Source organism: Chlorocebus sabaeus, chromosome 4, assembly GCF_047675955.1.
Source record: "Chlorocebus sabaeus isolate Y175 chromosome 4, mChlSab1.0.hap1, whole genome shotgun sequence".
Lineage (NCBI taxonomy): Eukaryota > Metazoa > Chordata > Mammalia > Primates > Cercopithecidae > Chlorocebus > Chlorocebus sabaeus.
Window position 1 is genome coordinate 16,587,902 of NC_132907.1, and position 12,519 is coordinate 16,600,420.

At 40.7% G+C, this 12,519-nt stretch overlaps 1 protein-coding gene and 1 non-coding gene across 6 annotated transcripts in view; one reads left to right on the top strand and one right to left on the bottom strand.

The window, feature by feature from the left end:
• The window catches only part of ZFYVE16 (zinc finger FYVE-type containing 16), a 64,386-nt gene extending 52,115 nt beyond the window's left edge, over nucleotides 1–12,271 (bottom strand). For 2 of the 5 annotated variants that reach the window (XR_005234607.2, XR_012092735.1), the window contains exon 1: nucleotides 12,093–12,236. The gene's annotated coding sequence lies outside the window, so the exon portion shown is untranslated. Of the gene's footprint in view, nucleotides 1–8,504; nucleotides 8,633–12,092 lie in introns of all 5 variants that reach the window. The other 3 variants (XM_037982146.2, XM_073014654.1, XM_007976688.3) reach the window with 3 other exon arrangements.
• Nucleotides 10,084–10,143, top strand: LOC119618394 (U7 small nuclear RNA). The gene has a single exon (XR_005234706.1). It is a non-coding gene; the product is annotated as a U7 small nuclear RNA (small nuclear RNA).
• Nucleotides 12,272–12,519: the final 248 nt, after the last annotated feature.

Consider the following 12,519-nt stretch of genomic DNA (forward strand, 5'->3'; position numbering starts at 1 on the left):
GGTGAAACCCCGTCTCTATTAAAAATACAAAAATTAGCCAGGCATGGTGGAGTGTGCCTATTAACCCCAGCTACTCAGCAGCTGAGGCAGGAGAATCACTTGAACCCAGGAGGTAGAGGTTGCAGTGAGCCAAGATCGTAACACTGCACTCCAGCCTAGGTGAAAGAGAGAGACTCTGTCTCAAAAAAATGAACAAACAAACAAAAACAAAGATATGGATTCTTTCCAACTCGATCTCTAGATTCTTGTGCAATCCCAACTAAAATCCTAGTAAGCTATTTTGTAGGCCTCAAGAAACTAATCCTGAAGTTTATATGAAAAGACAAAGAATTGGCCGGGCGTGGTGGCTCAAGCCTGTAATCCCAGCACTTTGGGAGGCCGAGGCGGGTGGATCATGAGGTCAAGAGTTCGAGACCAGCCTGGCCAACATGGTGAAACCCTGTTTCTACTAAAAATAAAAATAAAAAAAGAAAAGACAAAAAATCTAGACTAGCTAACATGATACTGAAGAACAACAAAGTTGGAGGACTCACACTACCTAATTTTAAGATGTACAAGAAGGTTCTAGTAATCAGGGCAATTTGGTACTGGCAAAAGAACAGACACATAGATCAATAAAAAAGAAGAGACCCCAAAAATGGCCAGGCATGGTGGCTCATGCTGTAATCCCAGCACTTGGGAGGCAGAGGCAGGCAGATTGTCTGAGCCCAGGAGTTCAAGACTAGCCAAGGCAACATGGAGAAACTGTCTCCACAAAACATAAAAAATAAGCTGGGCATGGTGCCATGCACCTGTAGTCCCAGCTACTCGGGAGGCTGAGGTGGGAGAATCAGCTGAAACCAGGGAGGTTGAGGCTGCAGTGAGCCATGATTGCATCACTGCACTGTAGCCTGGGCAACATAGTGAGACCCTGTATCAAAAAAAAAAAAAAAAAGGCCCCAGAAATAAACCCACACAAATGTAGTCAACTTATCTTTGACAAAGGAGCAAAGGCAATTCAATGGAGAATAGACAGTCTTTTCAATAACAGGTGCTGAAAAAACTGGACATCCCTATGAAAAATATGAACCTAGACATATTATATATAAAACATATTCATATAAAAACATATTCAAAGTGGGTAACCTAAACTTAACATGCAAAATTGTAAAATTTCTTCAAGAAAACATAGGAGAAAATCTACATAACCTTGGGTTTGGTGAGCAGTTTTTAAATACAACACCAGTACCATGATCCATCAAAGAAAAAAATTGGTAAATTGGATCTTACTGAAATGTAAAACTTCCACTCTGCGAAAGATACTGTTAAGAGAATAAGAAGACAAGTCACAGACTGGAATATTTGCAAAACACGTATCTGATAAAGGACTTGTATCTAAAAATCTAAAAAGAACTCTTAAAATTTGGCAAGAAGATAATCCAAGGCCAGGCACGGTGGCTCACACCTGTAATTCCAGCACTTTAAGAAGCTGAGGTGGGAAGTTCAATTGAGGCCAGATGTTCAAGACCAGCCTGGGCAACATAGAGAAACCTCATCTCTAAGAAAAAAAATTAAAAATTAGTTGGGTGTGGGGGTGCACGCCTATAGTTCTAGCTACTTGAGAGGCTGAGATGGGAAGATAGCTTGAGCCCAGGAGTTCAAGGTTACAGTGAGGTATGACTGTGCCACTGAACTCCAGCCTGGGAAACAGAGTCAGACCCTGTCGATAAGAAGGGAGGGAAAAGGAGGGGAGGCGAAAAGAAAGGGCAAAGGAGAGGGGAAGGGAGAGAGGAGAGGAGAAAGAGGAGAGAAGAGGAGAAAGAAAAGAAGAAAAGAAAGGAGAAAGGAAAGGAAAGGAGAGAAAAGGCAAAAAGTGAAAGGAAAGGAAAAGAAGAAAGAAAACAATCCAATTTTAAAATTGGCAAAAGTTCTGAATGGACATCTCAGCAAAGAAGATATAAGAATGGAAAATAAGAATACGAAAAATGCTGAACATCATTTGTCTTCAGGGAACTGTAGATTAAAATAATGAGATATTCACTTCATATCTACTAGAATGTCACTGAGGACGCCAAACAAGAGAAAATCTTATTATTGCCAGTGGGAATGTAAAATAGTATAGTCGCTTTGGAAGACTATTAGGTGGTCTCTTACAAAACTTAATACTACCATATAATCCAGCAATCATGCTCCTAGGTATTTACCCATCTGATTTGAAAATTTACATTCACACAATAACTTGGATGTGAATGCATATAAATGTAACTGCCAAAAACTGGAAGCAATTAGGTATTTGGATAAACAAACCATCACACATCTATCCAATGGAATATTATTCAGTGATATAAAGAAATGAGCTATCAAGCCACAAAAACACGAGTGAATCTTAATGTATACTGCTAAGTGAAAGAATTTACATACTACATTATTCTAATTATATAACATTCTAGAAAAGGTAAAACTACAGATAGCAAAACACCAACGATTGCCAGTGGTTTACAGTGGGGGAGAGCTGGATATGTAAAGCACAGATTTTTTAGAGTAGTAACGGTGAACGTAAGATAATCACATGTTAATATCCATAGAACTTCACAGAAAAAAGAATAAACCTCAACACGCAAATTTTCAAAAAATTATTTAGGGAATGGGGGAATCCTAGATTGGCACTCAGACTGTGACAAAGCGTTTAATTGTATTCCGAATGTATGAAACCACCTCATCACAGGGGATGGAAGAATAAGGTGCTGACCTTTGGAAATGAGTGGAATATGTAAGACTAAAGAAAGACAGGCACTCTACCCTAGTTGATAAAGTTGTTTTCCACAGTGGCACAGGTTAACAATTCTGAAATCACTATACCTGTATACTGAAACTGAACAAGTAAGTAAATGGATGACTGATCGTCGAAGCCAAGTTTCTCACTGCTGAAGGAGGAGGTTATGGCTATACAGGGGAGGAAGATAAAATAATCTATCTGGTAATGGATTTGAATTGAAGACATCAATATAAATTCATGTTTAGCTTAATATTGATACCGATGGTCACACATAGAAATATTTACAGATATATGTAATACAGGTTAGTATGAACACACATACTAACATATATACTAACATATCTCCTTGTGTTTGTCAGAGGGCCTAGAAGCAATATCATCCCAGGGGAAACAAACATACTTAGCACCCAGATCTTGGTTTCTAATAAAATTCTCCAACGAAAGGAACCAACGCTCCTTGGAAAAATGGCTGCTTCTAAAACTAGGACAGGAAATAAACAAAATGAGCACAAAGCATCTTGTAATGCCAGGAAGTAAAAGTTCACGTACACACACACAACAATGGGAGTATGTCAAAGAGATACAAGACCCAAGTGAAAGAGCTCCCAATGGCCAAAGCTGGGACAAAATAAAAGAGCAGTACTGAAGTATAACCCAACATATTAAAAAAAAAAAAAAAAAAAAAAATCGGCTGGGCGCAGTGGCTCTCACCTGTAATCCAGGCACTTTGGGAAGCCGAGGCGGGCAATCACCTGAGATCAAGAGATCAAGACCATCCTGGCCAACATGGTGAAATCCCGTCTCTACTAAAAACACAAAAATTAGCCAGGTGTGGTGGTGCATGACTGTAGTTCCAGCTACTTGTAAGGCTGAGGCAGGAGAATCGCTTGAACCTGGGAGGTGGAGGTTGCAATGAGCCAAGATTGTGCCACTGCACTCCAGCCTGGGCAACACAGTGAGACTCCGCCTCAAAAAAGAAAAAAAAAAATCTATGTGTTCATACTGATGTAAGTAAATGATTAAATAAATAATTGGGGAGAAGACAAATCTCCCATGCAATTAAAAAAAAATCCAAATAATTTATGTAGATTTTTGCTCTCAAGGAAGTAGAACTCCCCACTCCTTAAGTGTTCAGTGCACAGTGACTTTCTATTGAAGAATACAGGAGAAAAAAAGAAAATACTAACTTCAAAGTGAAGAAACCTAACAAACACTACCTCAAGTCAAGTGATCAAGGTTAACATTAAAAGTGGCAAGTTGGCCAGGTGCAGTGGCTCTCGCCTGTAATCCCAGCACTTTGGAAAGCTGAGGCAGGTGGATCACAAGGTCAAGAATTGGAGGCCAGCCTAATTAACATGGTGAAACCCTGCCTCTACTAAAAATACAAAAATTAGCCGGGTGTGGTGGTGCGTGCCTGTAATCCCAGCTACTCAAGAGGCTGAGGCAGGAGAATTGCTTGAATTCGGGACGCAGAGGTTGCAGTGAGCTGAGATCGCACCACTCCACTCCAGCACGGGTGATAGAGCGAGACTCCAAAAAAAAAAGTGGCAGTCACATTGACAGTATGTATTGATGAAAATTATACTTCCTCTTTGTTGTCTTTCTCCCCAAAACGCACCACCCCAATATAATGAGAGAGGGTTGGGCATGGTGGCTCACACCTGTAATCCCAGCACTTCGGGAGACCAAGGTGGGAGGATCACAAGGTCAGGAGACAGAGACCATCCTGGCAGACATGGTGAAACCCCGTCTCTACCAAAAACACAAAAAATTAGCCAGGCGTGGTGGCAGGCACCTGTAGTCCCAGCTACTCTGGAAGCTGAGGCAGGAGAATGGTGTGAACCCGGGAGGCGGAGCTTGCAGTGAGCTGAGATCGCACCACTGTACTCCAGCCTGGGCGACAGAGCAAGACTCCGTCCCAAAAATAAAAATAAAAATTAAAAAAAAAATGAGAGAAACATGAGACAAATTCCAACTGACATTCTACAAAACATCTGACCAGTAATCCTCAAAACTTTCAAGAGCATCAAAAACAAAGAATGTCTGAGAACTATCACAATCAAGAGGTGCCTAAGGAGACAGGACTACTCAACGTAATGTGGTATCCTGGATGGGATCCTGGAACAGAAAAAGCATATTAGGGGAAAAATGAGGACATGTGAATAAAGTATAGCCTTTAGTTAATAATGTATCAATACTGGTTCACTAATTATAACAAATGTACCATATTAATCTAAGATGTTAATAATAAACTGGGTATGGAGTATACAGGAACTCTATACGGTCTGCAGTGATTCTGTAAATCTAAAACTGTTCCAGAATAAAATGTTTATTTTTTAAAATGCAATCAAGGTGTTAGAAAATAAAGTTGAGAAACTATCCTAGAAATCAGAACAAAAAGAATGGGATGGAAAACAGGAGAGAAAATATTAGAAATCAGAGAATCAATCTAATGAGGTTTAATATTCTAATAAAAGAAATCCAGAAAGAAGGAAGGAAGTGAAAGAAGAAATTGTCAAATAAAACACCACAGATATGGTCTCCAAATGGAAAGGGCCCATTTGGGGCCCAACACATGAATGAAAAACTCTTACCAACCAACATCATTGTGAAATTTCAGAATACCTGAATGGTTGAAGGGAAGATCACCTCATTTAACACTAAAGTCTGCATCCCTTACCTCTCCTTTCCCTAGTATTCCTAAACTTCCCACCCCATCCTGCTCTCCTTTTTTCTCTTTTCTAAAGCAGTTATGTACTTTACAAACTCCCAATGTTTTGTATAATTTATTATATTTGCGGTTGAACAACTCCTTCCTCCCTAACTTTAAGCTCCACAAGGACATGAATCTTGTATTTTTGTTCACCTATATGTTCAAAATGTGTTGGCCAGTGCCTAGCACATAAAATGTGTTCAATACATACTTCTTGAATAAGCGTAAAAGCTTCCATAGAGAGATAACAGGTCATAATCAAAGGATTGGTTATCATAAATGTGAGGGTTAAATAAAAAATGTATGGACATGCAAGAACCCAAAATATGTGCATCCCATTCAGTCTTTCTCAGGAAGCTACTGAAAGATGTACTCTGCCAATATAAGGGAGACACCAAGAAAAAGGAAAACCTGAAATCCAGTAAAGAGGCTACCCACACAGAAGAGACAAATGCAATTCACAGATGACTGTAAAAGGGCAGTCCAGGAAGACAGTTGTGCAACAGGTCTAGAGAGCAACCCATCAAGATGGAGGCAGGATGACCAGCACATTACAGGAAAGATGTTACAAAACCAACAGATTATCAGATGTGTTTGAATCTACTAAGAGGAGATTGACGTATCTGGTTCAAGAGGTTAACAGATCAAATAAAGAATACAAAAGACACATTAAAAAGATATAAAACGTATATTTATAAAGAAACATAAAAGGTACATGTACAAAAGAATTAAGATGATTATTAACTAGGAAAAACAAAAATTATACAAGAAAGGAAACAACCTCACACTTACCTGGTTCAGCTACATACAATATTTACATAGTTAAAATGAGGTAAACACCAAATAACTAAAAGTTAACATATAACTAATCTGGTAATAGAGAAGGGAGAGGAGAAGTGAAATGCAGTGTTTAAAGGTAGGCGTTGGTGCAAGAAACCTAAACTCCCATCTTCTGTAATGGGAAATTAGTAAACAATACCTAAAATTGCATTAGGATGGGAATGGGAAGGGGACATCACCATATATCTACATATGTTATTTTTAAAAACTGGAAGTGATAAGGAATTGAAGTCACTGACTCTGGAGCAGCCTTTCTCAATTAAGGTTCGGATAGAGAATCAATCTTTAATGCCCTAAAGGTTTCCATTTTACGTAAAAAACTAACTTCTCTCCTACGCATCTATCATATTAGCTACATACCCTCCTTGAGAGAATTAAGAAAATAATTGCTCAAATCATTTTTCTTGTTCAGTGATTCATACAGAAAGCACTGATTGAGAAAGACTGCTTCTGGAGAGTGGGATTCAGGGGTACTGGGGCAGAAGATTGTTGTTTTCCTCTCTTTTTTTTTTTTTTTTTTGACAGAGTTTCTCTCTTGTTGCCCAGGCTGGAGTGCAATGGTGTGATCTCAGCTCACTGCAACCTCCGCCTCCCGGATTCAAGCAATTCTCCTGCCTCAGCCTCCCGAGTAGCTGGGATTACAGACACGCGCCACCACGCCCGGCTAATTCTGCATTTCTAGTAGAGATGGGGTTTCTCCATGTTGGTCAGGCTGGTCTTGAACTCCCAACCTCAGGTGATCCACCTGCCTCAGCCTCCCAAAGTGCTAGGATTACAGGCGTGAGCCACCGCACCTGGCCCTTTTCTTTTTTGAGACAGGGTCTCAGTCTGTTGCGCAAGTTGTACTGTAGTGGTAGGGTATCAGCTCACTATAGCCTCTATGGGCTCAAGCAATCCTCCCACCTCAGCCTTCCAAGTAAATGGAACAACAGGTGCGTGCCACCACAACCCAGTTAATTTTGTTTATTTTTTGTGGAGACAAGGTCTCACTAGGTTGCCCAGACTGGTCTCAAACTCCTGGGCTGATGTGATCCTCCTGCCTCAGCCTCCCAAAGTGCTGGGATTATAGGCATGAGCCACCGCACCCAGACAGATTTTCATTATAATCCTTGAAGTATTATTTGACTCTTTATGTACAGGTATCCCTTTGATAAATATAAACATTAAATTTAAAATAAACATAATAGTAAAAAGTAGTAGTAAAGGAACTCTGAATATAGGATGTATTTAATGAATAAAGCACAAAAACTGAAAGGTCTAGAAGTAGTTTCTTATTAGCAAAAGTCAGAGAATTTTTTAGAAATAAATTATGGAACTCATTAAATAACATCTACTTACAAAACATTCCTATCTATATAGCAATGCTTTACTAAGCATTAAGTTATTTGAGGTGCCAAGAAACATATGAAAAAAATAATATAATTGTAAAAGGTATGACAATGTAAATATGGTATACTGAAATGTTTTAACATGAAACCTCATTAAGCTGTATACATTTCCCATTTCAATCAATCAGGACGTACTTTTTGTGCCAACAAGCTACCATATTCAGTAGAAGACATAAAAGAAATATAATATATACTTCCTTTTAAAATAGGTTTATTTATGTGTACATATAACTTATTTTAGGTTTTTACTCACTTGGCTATTTATATATTTTTAGATTTAAGAAAACATTTTCATAATATTTACAATAAAATGGCTTTCAAAAATCTCTTCATGATTACAAAAATTGGCAGTAACATGGAAGATTAACCAGAAAACCAACAAAACCAATAGTAAGGGGACACCTAAAATGGTTAAGGTAAGAGATGAAGGCCTGAGCTGAGATAGTGCGGTGGAGGAAAAAAGGAAACAGATATAAAGATGGCTAAAATAAGCCAGGCATGGTGATGCCCGCCTTGGTCCCAGCTACTCCAGAGCCTGAGGTGGGAGGATTAGCTTGAGCCCAGGAATTTGAGACCAGCCTGGACAACACAGTGAGATCCTGTCTCAAATAAAAATAATAAAATGAAATAAAAGTGGCAAAAGAATGAGAACTTTTGGAGACTGAAAGCAAGGGAGAAGCTGGATTAGTGCCAGGTTTCCACCATGAGTGGCTGGGGTAGATGGTGGTGCCACTGACCATGACAGGCAATACAAAGAGGAGCAGGATTAAGGGAAAACATGAGTTCACGTTTGGACTGTTTGAAGTACCTTGAGAACATCCTGGGAGAGATATCCAAAAGGCAGTTGAATATAATAATCTGGAATGCAGGAGAGAAGTCTGAGATAGATAAAGATTTTGGAATTGGCAACACACAGCTGTTAATGGATGAGATCACCTAGGAAGAGAATACATTTAGAAGAGGACAAGAGTCTGCCATCAGATAACTGAAGATCACAATTCATGTTCCTAAAACCACCCAGGATAAAACTTTGCCCAGTTATATGGACTTCGGTAGAAAAATATCCAACATATAATGTTAAATGAAAGAAAATCAAATCACAAAACTTTATGCATTGTGCAAACCTATTTTTACAAATAAGTTGTAAAAAAATTAACAAAGGCACAGTAAAAAAATATATGAAGGAACAAACATTAATGGTTAGTAATACTATAAATGTAGGAACGGGATTACATAAACCTTTCAGAGCTACATGATATGTCTTCATACTATTTTACTTTTTTTAAATAAGCATGTACTCAGCCAGTGTACTCAGGTGACTCGCGCCTGTAATCCCAGCACTTTGGGAGGCCGAGGCAGGCAGATCATGAGCTGAAGAGAGATCGAGACCATCTGGCCAACATGGTGAAACCCCGTCTCTACTAAAAATAAAACAACAACAACAACAACAATTAGCTGGGCATGGTAGTGCGCGCCTGTAGTCCCAGCTGCCTGGGAGGCTAAGGCAGGAGAATCGGTTGAATCCCGGGAGGCAGAGGTTGCAGTGAGCTGAGATTGTGCCACCGCACTCCAGCCTGGCGAGAGAGGGTGATTCCATCTCAAAAAAAAAAAAGGCATGTGCTCTTGCAAACAGAGAAAACATAATTTTGTTCTTTTCCTTAAAAAAACGTACAGCACGTTTCCTAAGGCCGGGCGCAGTGGCTCATACCTGTAAACCCAGCACTTTGGGATGCTGAGGCGGGCAGATCACGAGGTCAGAAGATTGAGACCATCCTGGCCAACACAGTGAAACTCCGTCTCTACTAAAAATACAAAAATTAGCTGGGCGTGGTGGCGCGTGGCCGTAGTCCCAGCTACTCAGGAGGCTGAGGTAGGAGAATGGCCTGAACCCGGGAGGCAGAGGTTGCAGAGAGCCTAGATCACGCCACTGCACTCCAGCCTGGGCAACATAAGGAGACTCCACTTCAAAAAAAAAAAAAAAGTACAGCATGTTTCCTTACAATATATTTGAGAAGATAAAAATGTGTTAGAAAAACACTTGGACACTGGACTATAAATGGACAAATAACATCAACAGACAACCAGTAAGATTATGAAAAATATTCAGTGCACTAGCAAAGTAATGAGAATTAGAACATATACCATTTATTGTTTGCTAAATTAAAACAATTTTTAAAATAATAAAAGTACTCAATGTTGGTAAGGGTGTGCGTGTGTGTGTGTGTGTGTTCTGTTTTTGTTTTTTAAGCATGACAGACACTGCTGACAGGAAATAAACCGGTACTATCTCCCAGGAAAACAATGTGACAATATGTACCAATAGCCTGAAAAAGATTCCTAATATTTGATCTAACAATTATCTTTTTCGAAATTTTAGAAAAGAATCCATGTGTTACAGCTCTTTTAGAATATATCTAGCAGTTGTCTGGTTTTTACTGGACTTCCTCCAGCCCCCCCCAAAAAGAAAATAATTCAAAACAACTAAAAATATGCAAAGATATTTCACCAAATCATTAGTTGAAACAATCAAACCACCAACATTAGTGCACAACAGAAAATTATACAGGCATCAAAAGTAATGTGTTCAACAAACTTAAAAAAAAAAAGAAGCAAAACTCTATGACCTAGCAATTCTACTTACAGAAAAACACTAGCACGCATACACCAGAAAACATCACAAAGAACGTTCACTGTTGTAGTGGTTGCAATAGTGTACAATTTTAAACAACCTAACAGCCCATCAATCCAAAAACGGTTAAATCAGCTTTCTCAAACTGTGGTCTCAGGACCCCTGGATGTCCCCAGGAGCCTTTCAGCAGGCTTGTAAAATCTTCCCTTTTCCTACTACATATCTGTGCAAGACTGGTGTTTTCTTCATATGCTTCAACCTAAACCAGATAGCACAACAGACGCAAATATGAAAATTCAGCTGTCTTCCATAAATCAGATATTAAAGTGATTTGAAAAATTTAAAACAATGTCACGCTCCTCTTCTAAGTTTTGTTTTAGAAAACAGTTACTTTTCACTCAAAAATTATTTAATATGAGTCTGTTATTTTTAAATGAATAAATAAAACATCTTCAGTTTTCTGAGTTTTAATTTCCAAAATGGCAAATATACTGCAGCATTAGGAACCAAAAACTCTACTGGTCCTCAATAATTTTTAAGCGTAATTATCCCCAATCATAATGTTAAATGAACTGTAGCACTATTCTATCATGTAACATTATGACTGGGGAAAATTAATGGGAATTTGGCTTTATCTGTAATATAACTGTTTCAAAAGATACTTTGCTCATGTATAATCAAGAAGTCATTTTTATGAAGCTTTTTAAAAACATGGGGAAATGCTTACAACGTAATTTAAATCAAGGAAAGTAGACAATCCAACGACATAAAATCTCAAGAAAATGCACAGGGAAAAAAAGACTCAAAGGAAAAAAGTCAAAACATTAAAAGTGATTACTGTAACATGGTGGAATTATGGTTGATCATTTTTGCTTATTCTTTATTCTATTTTTTCAATTTTTGCCACTAAGCATGCAGTTTAATATCCAGGGGAGGAAAAAAGGGAAGAAATTAGGCGGAAAATTATATATAGTTCTACTGGATTAAACCATTAAACTCCTGCCAACTCAAGAGACGACAAGCTCAAGTGAATAAACGGAGGAATCTGACTGAATCAACGAAGTGCCTATTTTTTGAATTGAAAAGATTCACTTAATATCAAATGTATGGACTAGCCAAACTAACAAGAAAGAACATTCTTAGTCTGGAACATAACATTTGCAATCACGGTAGTACAAATAAGAGTTAAAAATAAGGTCCTCTTTTGGACTTTCTCAAAATACCAAAGGAAAGGCAGCGGGAAAGACGGCCACTGCACCCTTCTGTTCTCTAACGAAGAGAAAATGCATGGGTGCGGGAATGGGCAGTGCGAGAGCACCGGCAGCGATGAGACTCCTCTGCGGGGACCGAGCCTCTGCCACTCCTAAAGAACCACAGTCCCCTCTGCACTCGCAGCCCCTCCCCAGGCGGGACGGCGGCGCCAGGGCGCTTCTCCCTCCACCCGCTGGGGTCTCTCCCCCAGGAGCGCCGGCCACTCCGGCGGCCCGGGAGGGTGGAACCGGGCAAACAGCCGCCGTGATTGCCCTCCCGGTCCAGTCCGGTCTGGCCCTTCAGGCTCCAGGAAGGGACATCAGATTGGAGGGCCAGGGTTCCCCGGCCAGCTCCGGGGGCTCGGAAAAGGAATCGGTCGGGGCCCAGGCTCTGTCCGCAGAGGAAGAGGGCCAGACCCAGCGCCCAGGTCGGCGGGTCCAGCGGTCACCCCGCCCCCTCTGTGGGAACAGCAGGGCTGAGGGGAAGCCGAGACGACCGTTCACGGGGGGCTCTTACCTCCCCTACAGCCCCGGCGGAGCTTTTTGGGAACTCGACACGACGTCACGCTGAGGAGTGAAGAGCGACCCCGGCCGGGAGTCCTGGGAGTGCCAGCCGCCGGCTCAGGGTTTCTTTCCCCGCCCCCCTCGGGCAGCGCAGAGAGCGCAGGCGCAGAGGAGGCTTTCCTCTTCGGCTCACACGCCTCCTACCTCGGCGTCCCCGGCCGTCTCCAGGTCCGGGGCGCCTGCGCACTACAATGCAGGTTCCGAGCAGGGGGCGCTAGACTTCTTACCGGAAGTGCCTGAGTGGGTTCTAGGGTGACGGGGAAGCCTGATGATTCAGCGTTAGATCGGGACTCGGTTTTCCACTCGATTGCGGATCTGGAGGCCTCTCGCGTCAGTGTCTGACTTCCTTTACCCTTCGCTAACCTAGAGGCAGGTTCTCC